Raw genomic sequence first — 22,395 nt, 5'->3', positions numbered from 1 at the left:
TCTTTTCAGTGTAGAAGCAGGGACCATCCCGTTGAGCTGGAACTCCTCAGCACCCAAACATGGACTACCGTCCAGATGGAACTCCTCAGGACCGCTCTGGGTGGGTTGTGGATGCAAGCCTGATGTCTCTCCTGGTGCCGGGTTCGGATCTCCTTGCTGCTTGGGTGACTTGTAATCAAAGGACCTACCTAGCTCGCTGCCCGCAGGCTAGCGGGGGCAAAGGAGCTAGCACCCTCCCGTTTGCCCTGCCGATTCGGATTCGGTCCTAGAGCCCGGACAGGCTGGGCTGGGGGATGTTATGTGGTCAGAGAGGGAAGGGAGTCAGATGGAGGGGGGGAGGGTTGTGGATGCAAGCTGGGTGGGATAGGAAGAGAGAGGAGGTATCGGGCAGAGTAGCCCCTGAGGATGACCAGTAAGTGTAGGAGGGGTGTCTGAGTTCCCTGTCCCGGGCTGCTGCTGCGGTCAGAAACTCACTCACCCCAGTGATGTCCCTCCTGGTGCCGGGTTCAGGTCTCCTTGCTGCTTGGGTGGTTCGTAAACAAAGGCTGTGTTTATTTTTCAAATAAGATCTATGTTACAGCTTGGTGATAATGGTTTCCAAAGGTCTCTTTTAATATAAAAGACCGCTCTCCTTTCTCTCTCCATCTTTCTTTCCCATAAATAGATTTGTTGAAGGAACAGAGTCATTTTTCCTATTTCCTGAGCCCTGCACTTCGCTAGAGATATACATCTGTAGTAGTATTGACTACTATCTTCCAACCATACAGTTTCTGTGACTCAATCATTGAGTCCAGGCTTTGTGTGATTCATAATTATTTGGTAAAACTACATAGGCAGGGACTAGGCTCTATGTGCTTAGCATGTCTGAAACCTCACAGTCAATCCCTGTCATAGTTTAAATCAACTTGATACAAACTTGACATACTCAGCCGAAAAGTAGTTTGCATCAGCTCAGATTGTGGGTATATCTGTCTGTGGGGCATTTTCTTAATTTCTGGTTGATGTGAGAGGGCCCAGTCCCATGTGGGCAGCACCCCCCTGCCCCGTGCAGGTGGTCCTGGCCTGTATAATATATGTACCTAGCAAACCACACAAAGGAAGGAAGGTAAGCAGAGTTCCCCTGTGCTCTCTGCTTCAGTTCCTGCCTCCAGGTTCCTGCTCTGAGCACATATGCTGCCTTCCCCTGATGAATGACACTAACTGGTAAGCTAGTTCCCAAGTTGGTTTTGGTCATGTTATTTATCACAGCCACAGGAAACAAAGTAGGATGATCAATAGCAGCAAAATGTAATCACACGAGAACAAGTGTGAATGCCTTTGCATTCTTCTATTCTAATATGACTGATTGCATTCTGTGAAAATGAAATGATTATATCCTGGGACATCTGTGGAAATCAAAGGTTCCTATTAGATCCAGAACAATTGCTTCTTGATTCTTCAATATAAAAAATTAAATATAATTATATTTTTGGTTCATTTGCCTAAACATCTGAGTTCAAAAACTATTGGAGGCCAATATGATACACCATTACTCCCAGGAGCTCCATGGGGTCACTATTTCACCGTTGTTGGAAGAAAGAAATGTCAATTCAGGACGTTCTGTTTGGGCCTTAATTGATGTTAGTCTTTTACATTTATTCCCAATTGACCTGTAACTCTAGGGGCCTGTGCATTGGGCAACAGAGGAGGTAAACACAGCTGGGTGGTGGTAAACACAGCTGGGTACATCTGTGAAGAAGGGTCAAAGGGGAAGAAGCAGAATGAGACCTGGAAAGGGGAAGAAGGGTCAGAATCGGTGAGGACAAAAGCTGACACAAGAAGGATTGAATTTTCACACCAGGTCAACCTACTGAGAAGAGCCCAAGGGAAAGGGAGAGTCTGTGATGATGAAGAAAAGCAATTCTTCTTAGAGGGCCTTAGTGGATGTGCTGCGGTGGGTCTGCTGGACTACATGGTTGTTTGCACAGCCCCATCCCCCTGTTCCTCCTATGGCACAGGCAAGAGACTCTGCTCACTCAGCGGGAGTTTGCAGAGGGATGTGGGTTTCCTCCATTCCTCGTTGTTTTTTTTTTTTTTTTTTTTTTTCCACCCCAGCCACTGCAGGCACTGCTTTCCCAGGGACCACCCTGGAGCTTCAGAGAGGACCTCCTTGTTCTAGCCTCCAGTCCCCATTCACCGCCTATGGACAGGGCAGGCGATGGAGGCCCAACTAGACTGCAGTTGCCCAGTGGGATCAGATAAGGCACAAGAAAGCAAAAAGGCATATGTATGCCTATAAAGGAAATAGCAGGCAGTGGTGGAGATGACGGTGACTGTCAATAGTGTTAGTGTTGCAAAGGTGGTTGTGGTAATAGTGGAAATGGTTGTGGGGCTTAGAATAGTACAGTATCCCCCTCAGTCAGGCTAGCCTTATAAAGCAATTGTTTAGCTTATAGCCTTGGCGGATCAAGAGCATGCAACTGACTCCTGCACAGCTCTCACAAAAGTTTTCTCGGCTATGTGACATCACTCAAGGCTGTGCATATAAGGAAGAGATTCAAAACAAGACACCAGAGGGAGTCTGGGGGTCACAGTATTTTTCCCCAATCAACCTAAGGATGACTTACTATAAGCGATCTATGTATAGTCCTATTACCAAAACATCTATGAGTCAACCCATGGTTCTTAGAAAACAAACCACAACAGAGATGATTGTAATGATGACAGCAATGATGGTGTTGGTATTAGATAGTAAGCTTCCTAGTAATGCAGGAGATACTATAATGGTGGTGATGGTATGAAAATGGTGACAGTGACAGTAGGCAATGTGTGGTATCTGCTGAAGACTTACCATAAAGCACTGTAAGTGTACCATAAATCTACTTAATTTTCAGAATTCACATCTGAGCAGTACGCTGTCTCCATAGTGAATGCCCTAGAGGAGCCCCCATGGCTCATTCATCAGAAAAGGGTCCCAGTCAATATCAAGAGGGCAATGGCACTATCAAAGCTACCAGCACTACGAATAAGTTGTTACAACTAGTTGTAAAGGCGTTTGCTGATTCTCAGTAGGGGTGTTCTCATTATATGATAACAAAGTATAAGAAGAAAAAGATGTTAGAGTCTTTGAAAGTACCCAGTGAATGTGCTCCACTTAATATTTTGAGCACACTTGGTACCTACTAGGCAGACAAACAGATATTCTGAAGTGTCCATCACCAACAAATATGAGTTTAAGGGAAAGTGTGGTAAGTTAGAAACTGTATAACCAAAGTCTGCATTACTTCCTCAGGACACCATGAATTTCTCTGAGTGTTTGAACCAGTGCAGACATGTTTTCTCAATTTCTACAAGTTTCTGCTGGGAAAGAAGATCTGTCTAAAAACACTGACAAACTCAGCAGCACTCTTACGCTGCACCCGCTCATTGGATCAAAAAAAAAAAAAAAGTCTCATCTCCTATCTGAAACCAGACTGAGATGGGTGAGAATTGCAACCAAGGTTAAAATAACACAATACACAATGAAAAATTCACAACTGAGGTACTGAGTCTAGGGAAAAAAAAATCCCAATTCTCAAATAGATAATGAGATCTGATGCTAAAATACTGTAGGAAAGTGATCAGTATCCAAAGGCTGTGTATCTGTATCTGTACACTCTCCTACACACACACACCAGAGACAGCATTGTTCAAGGATGTAGTGCCCATGATACACTAGGGAGACAGTAAGTCAGCTACAGAACAGTACCCTCTTCTGATTGTGTCTATGGTGGGAAGAGGAGGGAAATGGGGTTAGAAACTGGATACAGTCAGAATCCTGGATTAGGTGTAATATTTCATGGCCTCCCATTCTATTATTTACCCAGAACACAAATATTGCAAAGGAATGTCACACAGAGTCACTCAATAAAATGAGCAAGGTTCAGTTCCTGAGCATGAGCCTCCCCAACCAGACTCATAGCTGATGCTTTCACATACTGTGTCTCTTTCAGTTTCACTCCTCCCAAAGCCCAGATACATTGCCACTACTATCACTAAGGATGTCCCACTCAGTGGAAGAACTTCTAGAGGAGGACTTCGCCAGATTTTATACATTCACAAAGTGTACAAAATAAGACACAAAATGACCCCCTACTTGCCCTGATCTGATAGGAACAGAATTTCATGGTCTGTCACAGTGGCCGTGGCTGTCAATAAAATGGGACCCTCTGATGGTAAGAAATTACTATTCCCACACAGATGGCTTAATGGATCTCTCTCTGTCTCTCTCTCTCTGTCTCTCTCTGTCTCTCTGTCTCTCTCTGTCTCTCTCTCTCTGTCTCTCTGTGTATGTGTATGTGTGTGTGTGTGTGTGTGTGTGTGTGTGTGTGTGTGTGTGTAAGAGAGAGACAGTGAAAGAGACAGAGAAACAGAGAGAGATATGATGGTCCCAAAAAACAGACTTGGAAGGGGAAGCCTTCACTTAGAGAACAGTGAATACAGGAAAGTACAGAATCATTCTGTACTGCAAAAGGCACAAGTAATATGTTGTCAGTAAGATTTCTGTCACTGTGACAACATCAAAGTAAACCGACTTCCAAGAAGAATTCATTTGATTCAAGACAAGAAGGATTCACCGTGGCTCAGTTTCAGAAGCTTTATTTAATGGTCAACTGGTTTCATGTTTCTAGGTCTATGGTGGGAACATCAAAGCGGGAGAACACGCCAGAGAAAAGGGAGAAGGGCATGGGATAAGGTACATCTTTCCGGGGCACACTCTAAGTGGTTTGCTCCCTCCAGTTAGACACCAGTAATGTCATGTTAGGAATTCATCAAGGGATTAATCCATTCAGCAAGTCAGAGCCCTCATGAGCCCATCTTTCCCAAAGTCACTATGAACACTCCTTGTAGCAGGGACCAAGCCTTCAAAACATAAGAAATATTAGGGGGAACACTTCATATGAAAACCATAAAACAATATGAATCCACTGGTTAGGCAAAATCTTCAGACCTATTATAAGGCCAAAAAAAAAAGTATTCTTTCCTCTTTAAGGAGATGGGATTCCAAGGCAAATGTGGAAAGAAGATTAAATGCAGGTGATTTCAGAATATTCTGGAGTCTTCTGAGTAAAGGGCATACTCTTGCCTAGTTGGGTTAAGGGCCAAGTGCAATCAGTATACTTGCCTAAGGAGGCTGAAGAGCTGTTGTTCCTCATACCAAGACAGACAGACAGAACAGGCATGCCTGGCAGACGTCTCCTGCATCTGCCACTTCTGCAAGCATAATTGGTTTGCACTAATGTTTAACTTCATAAATGCCTGTACACTAAGGAGGTAGAACAAGAGTTAGAGGCTAGACAAGGCCTGTCTCAGATGCTAAGTACACATTGGAAGTTGTAATCATCTAGTAGACAGTCTATATCAGAAAGCCATCCCTGCGCTAGAGAAAGGGGATGTCCAGCAGAGTGGTGGTTAGTGCCTCTTCATCATACCTTGCCTGTAATCCCTGGGCATAAGATAAGGATCTATTTATTTCCTGGTTTGCATATGGGTGTGTTCTAGCTATGTCTTCACATGTTAAGGTACCTTTGTTACAGTAATCCCATTCATGTGCACTTACCTCCAAAAACCATCTCACTGGGTCATAGGTTTCAACGTATGAGTTTTACAGGGACACAGACATTTAAACCATAGCAACAACAATATGACCAATTTAACTTAGCTGAATTTTTTCTTTACACACCTGGTCACATTACAATACTATATTGAGGCGCTAAGGATTATGACTTTATCATATTAATCATAGGGAGCACAATCAGTTCATAATATTAATAACGTTCTTTAGCATTAATGCTATATCAAGTTTATAACATTAATAACAGCCCATAACAATGATAATGCTATGTAAAGTGGTGATAAATACAAGGGGAAATAAAGTAAGGGCAAAGAATTAGGAAATACAATTTTATATATATTGGTAATAGGTCTCTCCAATAAGGTGGTTACAGGAAATGAAGTTACAGAGAAGATAATTTAGAGTAGAACAGAAAGGGGTACAGCCATGGAGCAGAGGATCTTCTCTGTGTCCCAAAGGTAGGCAGACTGGTCTCGGATTCTCTAGTTACTTTCTCAGCTTCCCTAGTGCTGTGACTACTTTAAAGGCTTATATTAAAGTGGGGGTACCAACACAAAGTGGGGGCATACAAACAGGCAGGGCTAAGTCAAAGGTGCCAGCAAGGACGTGCGCTGAACTACTCACAAGAGGGTTAGACAGGACACCACCTACAAAGCTGGCTCCTGATAGAGAATCCAACCTTGAAACAAACCCCATAGACCCTCATAGTAGGTATTTGCATAAAAATCCACCTTCAGTTTTAGAAGATCTACCCAGACAAGCTTTGTTTTTCTAACATAAAGTATCCATCACTCGTGTGTAGGAGAAAACAATGGGATTTTAACTAGCTTGATATCAGCAAACACTTCAGTGATGAAGTATTTGTCATCATTAATCACCACAGGCAAACAAATTTTCTTCTACTTACCAGCCAAATAAGACAAGTCAGATAAAATACTGAAGATGATCATGCTGAAGAGTCAGGGCTCTTCTCAGAAAGGTATATGCGAGCGGCTGACTCTGATGGTATCAGCATTTGCCCTTAGGAACAGTCACAGCAGGCCAAGCAAATGGTTAGATTAGAAATCCAATGTGTTCACAGTGAGTGGAAAGGTTGTTCTTTCCTTGGCGTTTGCGCCACCATTTACTTACTGTGTTTGCTCAAATGATAGGCAAAGTATATTCTATTGTTTCTACAGGAGTTGAGTGCCTATCTGCAAATTCTACGAGAACATGGTCAAGCATGACCTTTCTATCGCTGAGAAAAAAACAGAGTAAGGTCACAGTATGACTAAGGCCCCAGACACCTTCTAGAGCTTTCTGCACCCTGATATAATCCATTACAAAGGACATTTAGAGAAGATAAGAGGAACAAATTTCCACAGCCGCATCCCCTCCGAGGTCACATGGAAGGAGCGAACAAAAAGGCGTAATATGAAATGACAAGTTAAACATGGGTGAGAAAGGGACAAAAGCAAACGAGAAAATCTCACAATTACATTTTGATTGATTATTCATGAATAAAGAAAAGAAACTGATTTATGCAAGATCCTGGGCCACGAGCAATTTTCTGAGCCGGGGAGTGGCAAGCAGCTAGGCCCCTCTCCTCCCGAGACATATCTTGCAGCCTTAGGTAGCAGGCTGTGCTCTCCATACTGATCGCCGTGCAGCAGGGGCCTCCCGACACCAGCACCTGTGTTTATTTTCACAGTGAATGGAAAGGGCAAGGCAGCCTCACACCCAGATAGAAACCCCCACCCTTGTTCTAGTGACCTGAGGGGCTGACATCTGCACGGGACAAGATGAAAACCAGGAGAAAGCTCACCATGCATTCCCTCCAGCAATAAGACCTGAGCTTAGAGAGCGATAAAATATACAGAAATCAAAGACTCTAGCAGACAAATTAAACCTTATTTTCTTGAACACTTCAAAGGCCCTGGTGAGAGCGTGAAAACGAACCATTTATGTTTGTTTGCTTTCCCCTGGAGGCTCAGAGACAGACGTTTCCCTTGTACTCTGAACACTTGACCTTGATCTACTCCCCAGCTGTGCTTCCGCTTCCCACAAATCCTCTCAAGTCCACATTCAATTCGAAACCTGTAGCTTGGTGCAGCCTCTCCCAAGATGCCCTTTAGCCAGGTGGAAATTTCCAGCATTCCGCAAGGCAGAGATGATCTATGCATGGAGCATAGTCACCCGTTTTTGGTTGCAGAGGTTGTGTTCAAACCTCAGGGGATGTCTGAGACCTCAGATTTGCTAAGGCTTCTACTGGCTGTTTTTTTCCCTCTGTAGTTGTCACTTGGTTCCTGAGGGTCACTGGCTATAGAGTAGCCGACAGTGACCAAAGTCAGAAGATGTTTAAGTCCCTTTCATCAAACTGCAGAGTATTTGCTTGTAAGTCACCAGTATTGTGCTATGTCCTCTAAATCATCTGGAGATGGCTTACAACACCGACGATAGTGTGTAAGTATCTGTTAATCTTAGAGAATATTGACAGGAGAGAAGTCAGTACGTGTTTAGTATGGATGAGATTTTTTTTTGCAAGTATTTTCTACCTATGGTTGGCTGAATCCGTGGATACAGAACTTGCAAGTCTGAAAAGCTGACTATATATTCATATCTATTAAAAGGTGTAATTTGGCACAGTAAAATATTTGTGACAGTAATAATAAAATGAAACAAATAGTTTAATCCTCCGCCAAAAGAAAGTATTTCAAACCTATATGAATTATTTCTATAATGTTCCAAATACCTACAGTATGAAAATACCTACATAGTCAGTAAGACTATGGCTTACTAAAACCCCAGAAAACAAAACCATGGGTGAGAAGAGACTAGTGCACTTACATTACATTATATGCCCTTCACGACTTCATGTCTTGTAGGCAAGCACTCTGCCACTAAGCTACATCTGGAGTACTGTTGTTTCGGCTGTTGAATTTAATACTGAATCTTGTAGAATTAGAAAAATGTTTCAGATCCATCTCAGGATTTACTTCAGTTTGGTTTCAATAGTTATCATCCTAAGCATAAATGATAGACATTAAAATCCTTTTATCGTTTGTATAGATGAAGAAAATGCAGAAGCAAAGCTGAGGCTTCAAGATCCAGTGGTGACTCAAATGCCAACAAAGGCTAGGTGCATGCTGGTGTGGGAAGGTAGGGAAGCCTGCTTCCTGTACTGCTGTTCCTCTAGGAGCAAGAGCATGGAGTACTCAAGGCCAAAGGGAAATGGGCAGCATTGAAAATTTAAACCAAGGTCACTTGGTCCCACCACGTGTCTTTGTTTCATGTTCAAATAGACAGAGAACGGTTGAAGAGATAACTCAGTCAAATACTTGCCAAACAGTTGAGGACCTAAACTTGATCCTCAGAAGCCATGACAAAAGAAAAGCCAGGTTCCAAGCCACTCATTTGTAATCCTAGCACCAGATGTGCAAAACAGGTAGATGCTTAGGAATTAATAGCCAGCCAACCTAGAGCGAGCTTCAGGTCAAAAAGAGATCCTCGTTGAGAAAGTGATGTAAATGTCCCTAGAGAAAAAACATCTGAAGTTGACCTTTGGCTCCCCATGTAAACCCCTGTGATCACACACTATATGTACACAAGCATTTTAAAATAAAATAATAAGAAAGAGAAATGTAAAACTTATGCATGAGTCTATGTTCTATTAGTTATAGTTTTTATAATTAGATATAACTTGAATTTTTAAATAAATACATATTTCCCTAAAACTGATCCCAAAAGAAATGGAACACTTAATCAAGACCAATAACCACAAAAGAGACGTGTAAAATATGCTTCTTTATAATAAAAACTATGATCACACAACATATACATGCACACACACATATATATATATACACATAAATAAATGAATGACCAATATAGTAGGACTTTAAGTAGACAAGAATACACACAGCAAATCCAGTATCTAGACAATGCCTTGTGAAGAAATTGGTCAACAAAAGGAGGAAATTAAAATTCGAATAGACAGTTGATCAAGCATATAGTTCTAGTAAGTATAAGCTTTGTCTGTGATAGAGGTCATAGCCGTTTGCATAGGCCCTCTCACAGATGCCTTACTATTATCTGAGTTCAAGGTCTTATTATCAGCATGTCAAACATGGCCTACCACAGATTTGATCAAAGACAATAATCTGCATTAACTGAATTTACCTGAGCCGCATGTAGAAATTAGACTGTGTTTTGCCTTAATTGTGATGAGCAGACATCATCAGGGGAACGGAATAAAATCTACAATGAGATTTCTGTTCATACAAGCCATCAGAGCTGCAGTAGAAAAGAGTATTGGTATCTATGCTAGCAAGAAACCCCGCTCAGTGTTGCCAGCGGCACAATCTAAGGAACTCTCGTCAGAAACCTACTCAGATGAAGCTAGGATTTTTAACTTAAACCACAGAAAAGAAGAGCATCAGGGCAAGCCAGAATAAGACAAAGTTGAAGCTTATTAAGAAAACAGATTCAAGGTGGATATAAGCATGAGTGTTGGCAAAGATGCTTAATAAAATGCACCATAATAAATAAGATTAGAATGTGGTTTGTGAGGTAAATTGCACAAGTTTATGGGCCAATAAAATAGAAGCATAGATCAAAAGTGTAAAAGGTATTCTTACCCTACAGGGAAGTTAGGTCGTATGTTTTTACTATAGACATGATTCATTGCTATTTTAACATTCTTATTTGAAATACCTCTCAAAAAGAAAGGAAGATTGTGTCTACATGGGCGATCGACACAGGGGAATTTGTTGTTGCTAATTGTATTTGAAATTCTTGAATCTCAGCCGGCAAGAGACTTAAACCAGGTTCCAGGGTAATGGTTCATTTCCCCTCCCGTGTCCTCTTACTTTGCCCTGTATTTTTTTACTGCTTCTTCAGGAATAAGCACTAGTTCACAATTCATTGGTGAGACTTTAAATTGGCATGTCCACCTTGGGAACCTAAAAGTCGCATCTAAAGTTGAGCAGGTGCCTTCCCCATGATTCAACAATTCATTTCCTAGATAAGACACTAAGGGAAGCAGTTATACAAGCACGTGCACTACAATAGACATAGAATCTTGTAGTAACAAAAAATTTAGGCAACTCATATGTGAATTACTACTGTATTTGACAAATGAATTCAAATGTATTCATGCAATGGAACATGCAGAGCAAACAGCTAGCCATGCAGCTCTAGAGACAAAGTTCATGGTCAGAAAAAGCCACACAAGAACACATAGCCTTTCCTTTGGCTGCTCACACAGGAAAGGAACATCAGACATCCTAAAAATATTCTTTGTTCTCTATCCTGCCTTTCAGGGTGATAACACAGAAACATATACTTTAGAAGATTAGAGAACTATACATCTGCAACAACAGAGCACGAACAGCAAGCATCGCAAATAACAAACAGCAAAACTGAAAGAATTTAAGTGGATGTTGAGTGGAGTTCGGCAAGGAAAATTAAAATGTTATCACACAAACAGGACCCATTTCCTTTGAAAACAGGATATCAGACCCTAAAGAGATGAATCATGAAAATTTCCTAAAGAGTAGAAGCCCCGTATCTCAGGAAAGAGAGAGGGAGAGAGAGAGAGAGAGAGAGAGAGAGAGAGAGAGAGAGAGAGAGAGAGAGACTATTTCAAATCTAATGCAGCAGTCTTACCCTGGGCTTAGACACTTTTCCTGGAAAACAGTAGGCATACAATAAAACATTGATAATTAAAAAATAGAATTAATCTGCAAGCATTTATCCAATAACACAGAAGTTAGTTTAAACCAACAGATGAAACAGCAAAATGATGCTTTTTCAGCATGCTCTCTCATGACAAATATTTCTTTAATATTCAAGGAGTTTATATTTGAGGTAGAACCAAGGCTCCATTGCAACTTGTTTCAATTTGTATAAATCTGATACATTTGGGAAGCCTTCTAAACTTGGAATGAATTCAATTAAGAAATTCTGGATTGGGTCCAAAGTTTCAGGAGTCCCCAAAGAAACAACAGTAACCTGAAACTCCCACAGAAGATAATAAAAGCTGCTTTTGTCAAACTTCTCCAGCCCAGTGAAACCTGCCTTGCAGGGAAAGTGTAGAAACTAGAGAGTGACCTCACGGTCTAGCAGTTTCAATTGATTGTTTAAAAAGACCCCCGTATCCCAGAACAGGTAGAATGAACCCCAGTGAAGTTTTCCCATATACTGCTACTCCAAGAAATGGCATCCCACAAAAGAACACTGTCATCCAACGGACTGAGAGACTTGTCTTCACAGGCTGTTACAAACCATAAACACACATATAAACAAAAACAAGCACATATGTCTGTTTTCTCAGGCTGCAGCAGTCAAATCATAAAACACCAGCAACCACATCTGTATGATCATCCAAAGAATGCCAGGGTGACTGTCATGTACAGAGGTAGAATAGGGCTGGCAACAGGTTCTCGAAACTCTCACTCAGTCTCAAGGTATGGAAACTCCAAGACCTGTGCCTTCAGGCTCATCAGCCACCTCTGAGTGCTTTTGTGTGGCTATGATTTGTTTTTCATGCCGACTTCACAGTCCAGCAGCGTCTACTTGAGTAGGCCACCCCTAGGCTCAGGGAAACACACAGCAGAAAGAGTTAGTGTTACTGGAAGAGAAATGGGAGAAAGGAGAAGATTTGGTGCTACCACAGCTCTTCTTGGAATGCAAGGATTTGGATCCTACATTAGAGTTTGGTAGTGTGGTTCTGACAAAGTGGCAGGATGGTGCCTGTGAAGGCGGTGTGTGATTGACAGCTTATGATTCTTCAGCATTGCCAAACCATTGAAATTCAGGATCTTAAGAGGCTATAGCCTTCGAGGGGAAAATTTTCCTGTGTATGTGAACTTAAGACCAATTTGTTTCAGAAAAAAAAAAAAGAATCCCATTAACCAAATACACAAGAGAACAATAGAGGAATAGGACACCCACTTGATAAATTGTGACGAAGACATGTCGATCTTAAGAAGTGATAGTAATTACACTCAGAGGGCTTCATGCTTCTGTGGGAAAGTCTGCACAGAAAACAATTACACACGACAGAGTTTTACACCTTCTAGACCTGTACATTCTTTGTGGCAGTTTCTATAAGCTCTGAGGCCCATCAATTATTCATCAATACTATCTGCTGGACTCTCTTGATGTCCAAGTTCTTAAGAGTGCCCCACGAAACAATAACATGTACACTGCCCACAATTGTCTCTTTATTCCGACACTAAATAGCTCTTGGTCTCAAGGCAAGCAATTGACCTTTTCCAAGCGAGCTATGGAATCTGTACATTTTAAGCACATAGGGAAGACTAGAGAAGATGTCTATTTGAGAATTCTTTCAGCCTGAAGTTTATGGTTTTGAGAAGAAATAAGCTTAAAATTTACATATTCCCATAAAGCAGAGCAAGGGTATGTACAGACACCACTGAATGTACAGATATGGCCCATCTCTTCTTGCAAGTTTCCTAAGGGTCTTCTGTTGAGACTCTCTCTTAGCCATCAGCTACACTGCATATCATATAATCCATTTGCCATACAGTGGCTTCTTAGATCGGTTGGGCTTGAAAACCAGTGGCCTAAGGGTGTTTCACTATCTGAGCCAATGGTCAGAGGCCAGCAGACTGCAAACATGAAGCAAGAGCGTGGATTTTGTCAATTCTTAACAACCATAACTTCTAATTAACAAAAACTTCTAATTAACAGTATTACCCTTATTTTATAGATTAAATATCAGTTCAGAAGTTTGAAGCAATATGTCCTAGCTTTCCATTCCTGACAATTACAAGCTGTGTGTCATGTGTTAGAATCATGGGGATTCTAACTTCAGATTTGTTATACTATTCTTTCCACAGGTATAGACAATCTTAGCCCAATATGTTTTTGTAACACTTTGCATTTGGTTGACACAGTCAGGAAGGATAGCAATCTAGATAAACACACACACACACACACACACACACACACACACACACAAGCCTAAAACAGAACTTTGTATATGTTCCACACTTGTATCCCAGAAATATGAATTCTGCACACCAGGGAAACATTGGCTAATGATTCAGAGAATTTAGGCACTGCTGTGAGTGTCTGAAGTTTCCGGAAGGCAAAGAAGGGAAAGATGCCAGGGCCAACCTGACACCAGGGATCCCATACACTCTTCCTCCTGGACTGAAACCCAATGCCTGCCTTCACAGCACACAGCCAACCTATCCTCTTCCCTATTTGGAAGGGACTCTCACCACACTAACTTGAAACCCAAGCAGCGCGGCTGCTGGACAGGCTGTATTGTATGTCCTGGGAACGTCAGGGCCCAGGCGCGCTAGGTGCTCATGAATTCATTCTGGGAGATTCTGCTCAGGAGTCTCTGGCTTAGATAGCAGTGGACTGAATATGTTTCAGTGTACAGGCTGATGCTCTGATACCCGCAAACTGTAATTGTGACCACAGCTGAAGCAGTGGGAAGCTGTGAAGACTCTCTCTTTTATGGTCCATCAATAAAAACTGATTCATCAATCAAGAACTGCTTCTGTCCAATCAATTCAATTCTTCTTTTCTTCGGAGATATTCCTGAATCTACATGAGAAAGTGAAATGGAATTTGATTACTATATCTTGGACCAGAGAAGCCAGAGATCTCATGTCCTCTTATCTGCTCCAGTTCCCTTCAATCCAGGGGAAGAGAATTGGTAATGTGCCCATTCACAAATGCAGATGTAAAATGAAAGCCAAATTAAGACAAAGGTATAACGAAAGTTGTAGAGCACTTGCCTAGCATGTAAGGAGCCCTGAGTTCAATCTCAAGCACTAGGAAGAACTGAGAAATTTGAATTTTTATAGTAAAGCATGCTTTTATGTAGGTATGGCTACCAGGATGTGAATACTGAGAGATTTACTTACTGCTCTACATTTAAAATGGGCCTGAATCTTAGTTAATACTTTTAAGTTCTGTTTTAAATTAATTTTATAAGAATTCACATATACCGTATGCATGGAATTACACGTTTGTATAGGCATAAAATTACAACAAATTCCAACAGAAATAATCATTCTTAATGCTCATGGCACTTCAAGTATTTGTGGGCACACAAATGTGATAGTGTCTGAGCTATAAAAAGAGATAATAAACATCATTCTGTTAAAACACATTTATAAAAAACTTTATGTGCAAAAACTGCATAGTTAAGATACCTGGGCAGTAATCATATTTTAATATTAACATCATATTTCATCTAGTAGCATATGCAAACACTCTTATGGAAATGTATTACTGGGCTCTTAATAACATATTACAACCACCTGCAGTCTGCAGTTCTTTGAAAGAATTTGATTAGATACACCAGATATTAAAGGCTAATCAAGGAGCAATTGTTAAATTGAAAGGAAATAGCCCAATATCCTTTAGAAATGTCCAATAAGCATGATTGACTTGTATTCATGACTTCAAAATACCGGAACTATAGAAAAATAGAAAAAATCTCAAATGGTTATGATGCAACATAGAGGTTTCTATTCAGAGTCGAAGAGTAGCCTCGGTGTAGTCAGATTGCAGGGCATGACACCAGGGCTAGGAGCCCATTGCAATGAGTGCGGACAAAGATCGGAAGATACTCATCATCTCTCTGGTTATTAGAGATTGACAGCAGCTCACTTCTCAGTCCACTGGCAAAAGAGTTGGTATTTTGCTTGCACTGGCGCATGCCATCTGGTTTCATTGTGACAGCTGAAGCCAACTCCACCGCGGAGCATCGCTGTCCATTGATGAACAGGAGAGGCTGCAGCTGCTCATTTTGTTATTTTGTACAATCAGAGAAAACATTTACAGTACACAGTAGCCCACATGGCTAATGACTGCTGATTTCCTATTTATGGACTATCTCTAAGTCACGCATCTCAACACAACACAGAGAACTGACTTAGGAGAACCAAATCACCCATGAAAGGGGTCTTTCATGGCCTCTGTTAGGAAGTGTGTTGTTCCAAATCACACCTTCTCCATAAGATGTAGAGGTATAGTTTTCCTGCTAAACAAATTGGGTTTATCATCTTAGGTGGTGCACTCCAATCTGTGTGTGCGTGCACACGCATGCACATGCACACAAAGAGAGACATTAAAGGGGGGTGAATGTTAAGATATACAAATTAAATTTCAATGGACAAGTACCAAAGGGACTCCCACTCTGTGTAACCTTACTTATAAAAGCATTCTTGTAAGTTTTTGTGTGTTTTCTTGCTTGCTGAGCTTTCATAGGAGGCACAATGTATATAACATAAAGACCAACTCACAGCAAAACAGATGTTTTCCGCTCTGCCTTCGCCAGCTGCAAGATTTCCAGTGCTCTTACAAGTCACACTTCCTATTGTAAGCGTTTAACACTTACTCGCACACCGCTTGGAATTTTCTCTTTCTTCCCAATTTATTTTTAATCAAGCCACAGCCCTCTGGAGTGGGCCACCTTCTCAGAGATACCCTTGAATTCCTATTTGCCTATCAAGACCCTCACACCTGGCCCATTTCCCCTGCCCAACTGGGCCACTTAACCTATCCACCAGGGAGCTATGAAGAGATACTGTCCGCTGTACACTTAGTGTCTCTTGCTTTGAGGGAGTGTTGCCTGCCTGCGTCTTTCTTTCTTAGAAGTTGTACCACACTCATTGCTGCACTGAATAGTGGGAGATATTTTTGCCAATACGAATCACAGCCATCCCTTCCGGAGTCCTCTTTGTCCCCGTGTGGCTCTGCATCCTCTGCAAATATAGGAAGTCATGATTCCCATGACATCTCACCAGGTCATTGATAAATCTGTTAAGGAATGCCGGACCCAGGCTGGGCGAACACCTGCTCTCTAGTTCCAGGTATCACTGATAGGTGATAGCCACTCCCAGTACTGACCCCTGACCAGTCAACCTGTCATGTGGGAGGTGCATTTTCCACCTGGTGACTTTTGTGATCTGGAAACAGTGATCTGCCAATATCCATGCACAATTATCATTGTAGATTAATATTTAATATGATAATCATTTGCTGCATAAAAGAGTGTTTATTATTGTGTCTTCTATGCAAACTTCTATGCAACTAACGGTTGCATAAGGGGGCACTGTTGAGTAAGTAGCCTTTGCTCTGTGCTGGAGAACAAGCTCCAGGGACTGTTGGCAGAATATCCCTAACAAGTACATTCTGATTAATTTTCAGGAATGGCACAGAGTTGATGGGTTTTATAACAGTCTCATCTTAGATGTATTTTCCCCTTAGAAAGAATATTCTTCATTTTATTAAGATTTATTTTTATTACCTTTGGTTAGGAGTATTTGTATATCTGTGTGTAGATGTGTGCACTTGAATGCAGATGTCCCTGAGTTGTCCAGGGACATCAAAGAGTCCCAGGATTGGAGTCACAGTACATGTGAGCTACTCAGCATATGTGCTGGGAGCTGCACTCAGGTCTTCTGCAAGAGCCGCCCACACTCTTAGCAACTAAGCCATATCTCCAGCCTTTATTTTCTTATCTAGCAGCTTGTAACTCAGTGAAATCATACTAGGTCATAAGTATATCTTAAGAAAAAAGTAAGATGCAAGAGAAGCACACCTTAAAGAGTTAGAGCCCAAGAATGAAAAAAACCGTAGACAATTTCATCTGAAGAGTCCTTACAAATAAAGTATTTACCCACGATGGTTTAATGTGTAGGCACAAGAGGGAATGAATAATAACTAAAAGTAGAAAATTATAAAAACAATGAACAGAAGATTTTAACAATATACTGAAATAAGTTATTTGGGCTTAGATAATTTCCCTTACCACATATTAATTACATATAATAATGTACTTTGCTAGTGGTTGAAGAAGTCTCTGGGTCTAGCCAACCATTAACTGTGTATAACCATGAGAGTGGGGCCTCGCGGGTTCTTCTCTCCTCTACGACAGAATATCAACGGTGGCCAACTCATGGAGTCCTTGTGCAGGTAATCACAGCTGCCATGAATTCATTAGTAGAATGTTTACATTGAGCATAGACGACAGCAGTCAAAACACGACTCCTTCCCCCCAACTCTGACGTCCTTTCTGCTCTTTTCTGCAATGTTTCCTGAGTCTTACATTGGATAATATAGATGCTCCATTTACGGCTGAGTATTCAACTGACACTGGTTATGTCGACTGATTGATATCATGTCAACTGCTATGCTCTGAAAAAGGAAGCTTCTTTGACCAAAGCTACGCCGTCACTAATCTGTCGCTATAAACGCAATTATTTAAAATGCAGTTTGATGGTAAGATCACATCCGTGTAGAGAATTAGACTACTAGATTCTTGACTAAGGCCTATGCCTTCTGGACCCACAGACTTCTGATTGAGTTTACTGTACCAAATGTAAGTTCCTTCCTATGCAATAGAACTCATCTCCAATCTGAAAGTAGCTAGTTATCCCCATAATAGACATGAAGCAGTGGCTACATCTTGCTGACAAGTAAGTAGTGTTACAGAAGAGTCCACAGTTGAGCAAGACTATTAACAACACAAAAGCACCACTCTTACCTCCAAGTAAGCAAGAGTCAATTTATTCTGGAAACATGAATAATGATGGCCCGAGAAGAGAGATTCAAGTTACCCCAAATTCTATGCTCACATATAGAAACAGTTTCATGGAGCATTTATAGTAACAGAATAAAGAAAGTCATAAATCATAATGCTTTTCACATACATTGGTAGAAATGTCAGATGCAGGTTACAGAAAAATGGGGGAAACTCAGATATTTGACCTAGATGCTGTCTCAAGTCATTTCAGACTGTTGGTTGGTAGAACCTAGTGGTTTGTTTCTACATTTCAAAGGATTGACCCAATAGTCATAAGGATGTTAAGTCGGACATAGAGTTTCTAGTAGACTCTTTAGAAGGAGCTGAGCATCCTATAGTAAAGAAACTGACTTCTTCCTTTCTTATTTTTAGCCGGTTCATTTCTTTCTTTTGTTTTATGGCCATTATGGCTCTAGCTAAGACTTTAATCACCATCATGGATAGGAGAGTAGATGAATAGATGCCCTTATCATGTTCCTGTATTGTCCAAGGTTTCTGTTCCATGAAGTCCCACAGTCGTTAAGCCCCAAAGAAATCACACAGAGGTCTGATTACAAACTGATTGGCCTAGTACCTCAGGCTTCTTATTAACTCTTATAACTTATATTATCTCATAATTCTTATCTGTGTTAACCACATTGCTTGGTACCTTTTACGGTGAGGCAGTCACATCTTCCTTGCTCTCTATGTCTGGATTCCTCTCTGTCTGGGTGATGACTGCAGACTGAAACTTTCCTCTTCCCATAATTCTCATTGCCACACCTCTACTTACTGCCTGGCCGCCATTGCCCCACCTATACTTCCTGCTGAGCTACTGTCAAATCAGCATTTTATTAAAAATAATGTAAGTGACAAGATAAAAGACCATTGTCCCTCAGCATTCCTCATTTTAATTTAAATATTTTATTTTCCTCCTCAATGTTGCATGATGCTGGCTCTAAGCTTGGCATATAAAGTCGTTACTGTGTTAAGATATGTTCCCCTCATTCCCCTCATTTCTTTTCTCTTCAGAATTTCATTCTAAATTTTGTCAATGTCCTTTTCTGAAGGAAAATGATTGTGTGATTTTTCTGTCCATCAGTCCATTTATGTGACATATTGCATTTATTCATTTGTATATGTTGAACCATCTCTGCATCTCTTATGCTAAGTCAACCTGATCATGGTGAATGATATTTTAGATTTACTCTTGAATTCAGTTTTTGAGTAATTTGTTGAGAAGTCTTGCATCTAAATTCATTAGAGACATTAATCTGTAATTTTGTTTTTTGATATTATTTGATATCACAGTGATCCTGGCTTCATAAAAACAGTTTGTAATCATTAATTCCTTATTGCATAAAATAATTTGAGAAGTATTGATGTTAGCTCTTTTAAAATGATCTAGTAAAAGTCTGGAGTTGTGGACCTGAACACTTTAGGAGAGTTTTTATATTATTATTTTTGCTTGTTCAATCTAATTGCCTGTTCTACGTCTTTTAAATTATTTACACAATTTGGTGTTGACCTGAAAACCTTCTATTTCTTTTAGGATTTCCATTTTTTGGATTATAAGTATTTTTTAGGTTTGTCCTTTAGTCTATCTGAAGTGAGCTTCTTTTTCTCTCCTGATAGTTTGTGCTCAACGCCTATTTTGTGGAGTATTAGAACCTTGATTCCTAGTTCTGTTTCCCTGGGATATTTTTCCATCCTTCCACCACAGGGAAGCATATTAGTTGATTACTCATTGATTTGACAAAATAAATGGCAAAAGCATCTTAAGGAAGGAAGGGTGATCTTGTACCTTGTCATGTTGGCAAGATTAACTATCATAGGTAGTGTCTATCTTTGATGGCAAAGTGTGTTTCTTAGAGGTGGAAAAATACAATTAATAAATGGGACCACTTGAAACTGAAAAGCCTCTGTAAAGCAAAGAGCACTGTTAACAAGACAAAACAATAGCTTACAGAATAGGAAAAGATCTTCACCAACCCCACATCAGACAGAGGACTGATCTCCAAAATATACAGAGAACTCAAGAATTTGGTCATCAAAAAACAAATAATACAATAAAAAATGGAGTACAGACCTAAACAGAACTCTCAACAGAGGAATCTAAAATGGCTAAAAGATACTTAAGGAAATGCTCAACATTCTTAGTCATTGGAGAAATGCATACCAAAACTACTCTGAGATTCTGTCTTACACCTGTAAGAATGGCCAAGATAAAAAAAACACTGGTGTCAATTTATGCTGGAGAGGTTGTGGGGTAAAGGGAAAACTCCTGCATTGCTAGTGGGAGTGCAAGCTGGTACAGCCACTTTGGATATCAGCATGGTGATTTCTCATAAAATTAGGAAACAACCTACCTCAAGATCCAGCAATACCACTTTTGGGTATATATCCAAAGGATGCTCAATCATGCTACAAGGACATGTGCTCAACTATTTTCATAGTAGCATTGTTTTTCATAGCTAGAACCTGGAAACAACATAAATGCCCCTCAACCAAAGAACAGATAAGAAAAATGTGGTACATTTATACAATGGAGTACTACATAGCAGAGAAAAATAATGGGATCTTGAAATTTGCAGGCAAGTGGATGAATCTGAAAAGCATAAATATTGACTGAGGCAATCCAGACCCAGAAAAACAAATATATGTACTCACTCATAAGTGGTTTTTAGACATAAAACAAAGAAAATTAGACTACAATTCACAATCCCAAAGAACTTAGACAACAATGAGGACCTTAACAGAGTCATATATGGATCTAATCTATATGGAAATAGAAAAGGACAAGATCTCCTGAGCAAATTGGAAGCATGGGCACCATGGGAGAGGGTTGTAGGGTGGTGAGAGGAAGAGAGAGGAATAGAGAAGACTGTATAGCTCAATAAAGTCAATAAAAAATAATGTAAAAATAAAGATTCACTGCAAAAAAAAAAAGAAAAGAAAAAATAATTTAATTGGGCTTATGGTTTCAGACAGTTGAAGTCCATGATGAAGGCATGTCAAGAGCCCTGCTAAGAATTCACATCTTGAACCACAAGTAGGAGGAAGGCAGGTCACACTGGGAATGACATGAACTTTTTTAAATCTCAAAGCCCACACCCAGTGATAAACCTCTTTCAACAAAGCCACATCTCCTAATCCTTCCAAAATAATTTGATCAACTGGAGTTCCAGTGCTCAAAATGAGCCTGTAGGGGCCATTCTCATTCAAACTGCGACATTCCACTCTCTGCCCCCCAGGCTCATATCCATATCATAATGCAAAATTAATTTAGTCCAATTTCAAAAGTCCCCATAGTATTTCAATATCAACAATTTAGAAGTCCAAAGTTCAAAGTTTGCTCTGAGAATTGACGAACTCTTTTAATTATAATCCTGTTGTAGGATGGCCGCTTGTTTGTTCCCAGTTGCTCAGCCCCGAAATAATCACACAGAAACCATATTATTTGCAATCCTGTTTGGTCAATAGCTTAAGCATATTCTGGCTAACTCATATCTTAAATTAACCTATCTCCATTAATCTGTGTATGGCCACAAGGCTGTGGCTTAATGGGTAAACTTCCAACATCTGTCTCCAAAGGGGCTACACTGACTCTGCCTTCTTTCTTCCAGCTTTCAGTTTAGTTTTCCCACCCTAGCTCTACTCTATCCTATCAGGCCAAGCCAGTTTCTTTATTAACCAATGATATTCACAGCATACAGAGGTGAATCCCACATCATAATCCCCTATAAAAACCATATTATATACTTTCAACATACAATGGCACTGAATATTAATTACCAATACAAAAGGAAAGAATTAGGGCATGAAGAAAAAAAATACAGAACAAAGGCAAGACAAAAATCTAGCAGATAAAACTCATATTCTTTAGCTCTGTATCTGATTTAAAGAAATTAGATGGTTCTGTTCTTTCAGCTCCGATGCTTCCAACAGACATCTCTTGGGCTGGTTCCCCTACCTGTGTGGAGCTCTCTGTGGCAGTTACTTCATGACTCTGGCACTCTGAACATCTTAGGGCTTCCAATGCAATCCTGGCTTCACTTTCACAGCCTCATGCAATGACCTTTCGGTGTCTTCATATAGGGACTGGCTGGTCATACATTGCCAGACATTACCAGTTCTTAACCATGGAGGAAGATTGCACCGTTCCTTTAGTCATGCATCTTTCATGACAGGATCGCAAGTTCAGTTACTTGCTTGTGATGGAACCTCTCCCCTTCCCAGATCACATTTGTAGCAACTTTTATTT

This window comes from Alexandromys fortis, unplaced genomic scaffold (assembly GCF_014885135.2).
Source record: "Alexandromys fortis isolate MF-2015 unplaced genomic scaffold, M_Fortis_MF-2015_v1.1 scaffold_7, whole genome shotgun sequence".
In the NCBI taxonomy this organism is placed as follows: Eukaryota; Metazoa; Chordata; class Mammalia; order Rodentia; family Cricetidae; genus Alexandromys; species Alexandromys fortis.
This window is presented reverse-complemented; position numbering follows the sequence as displayed.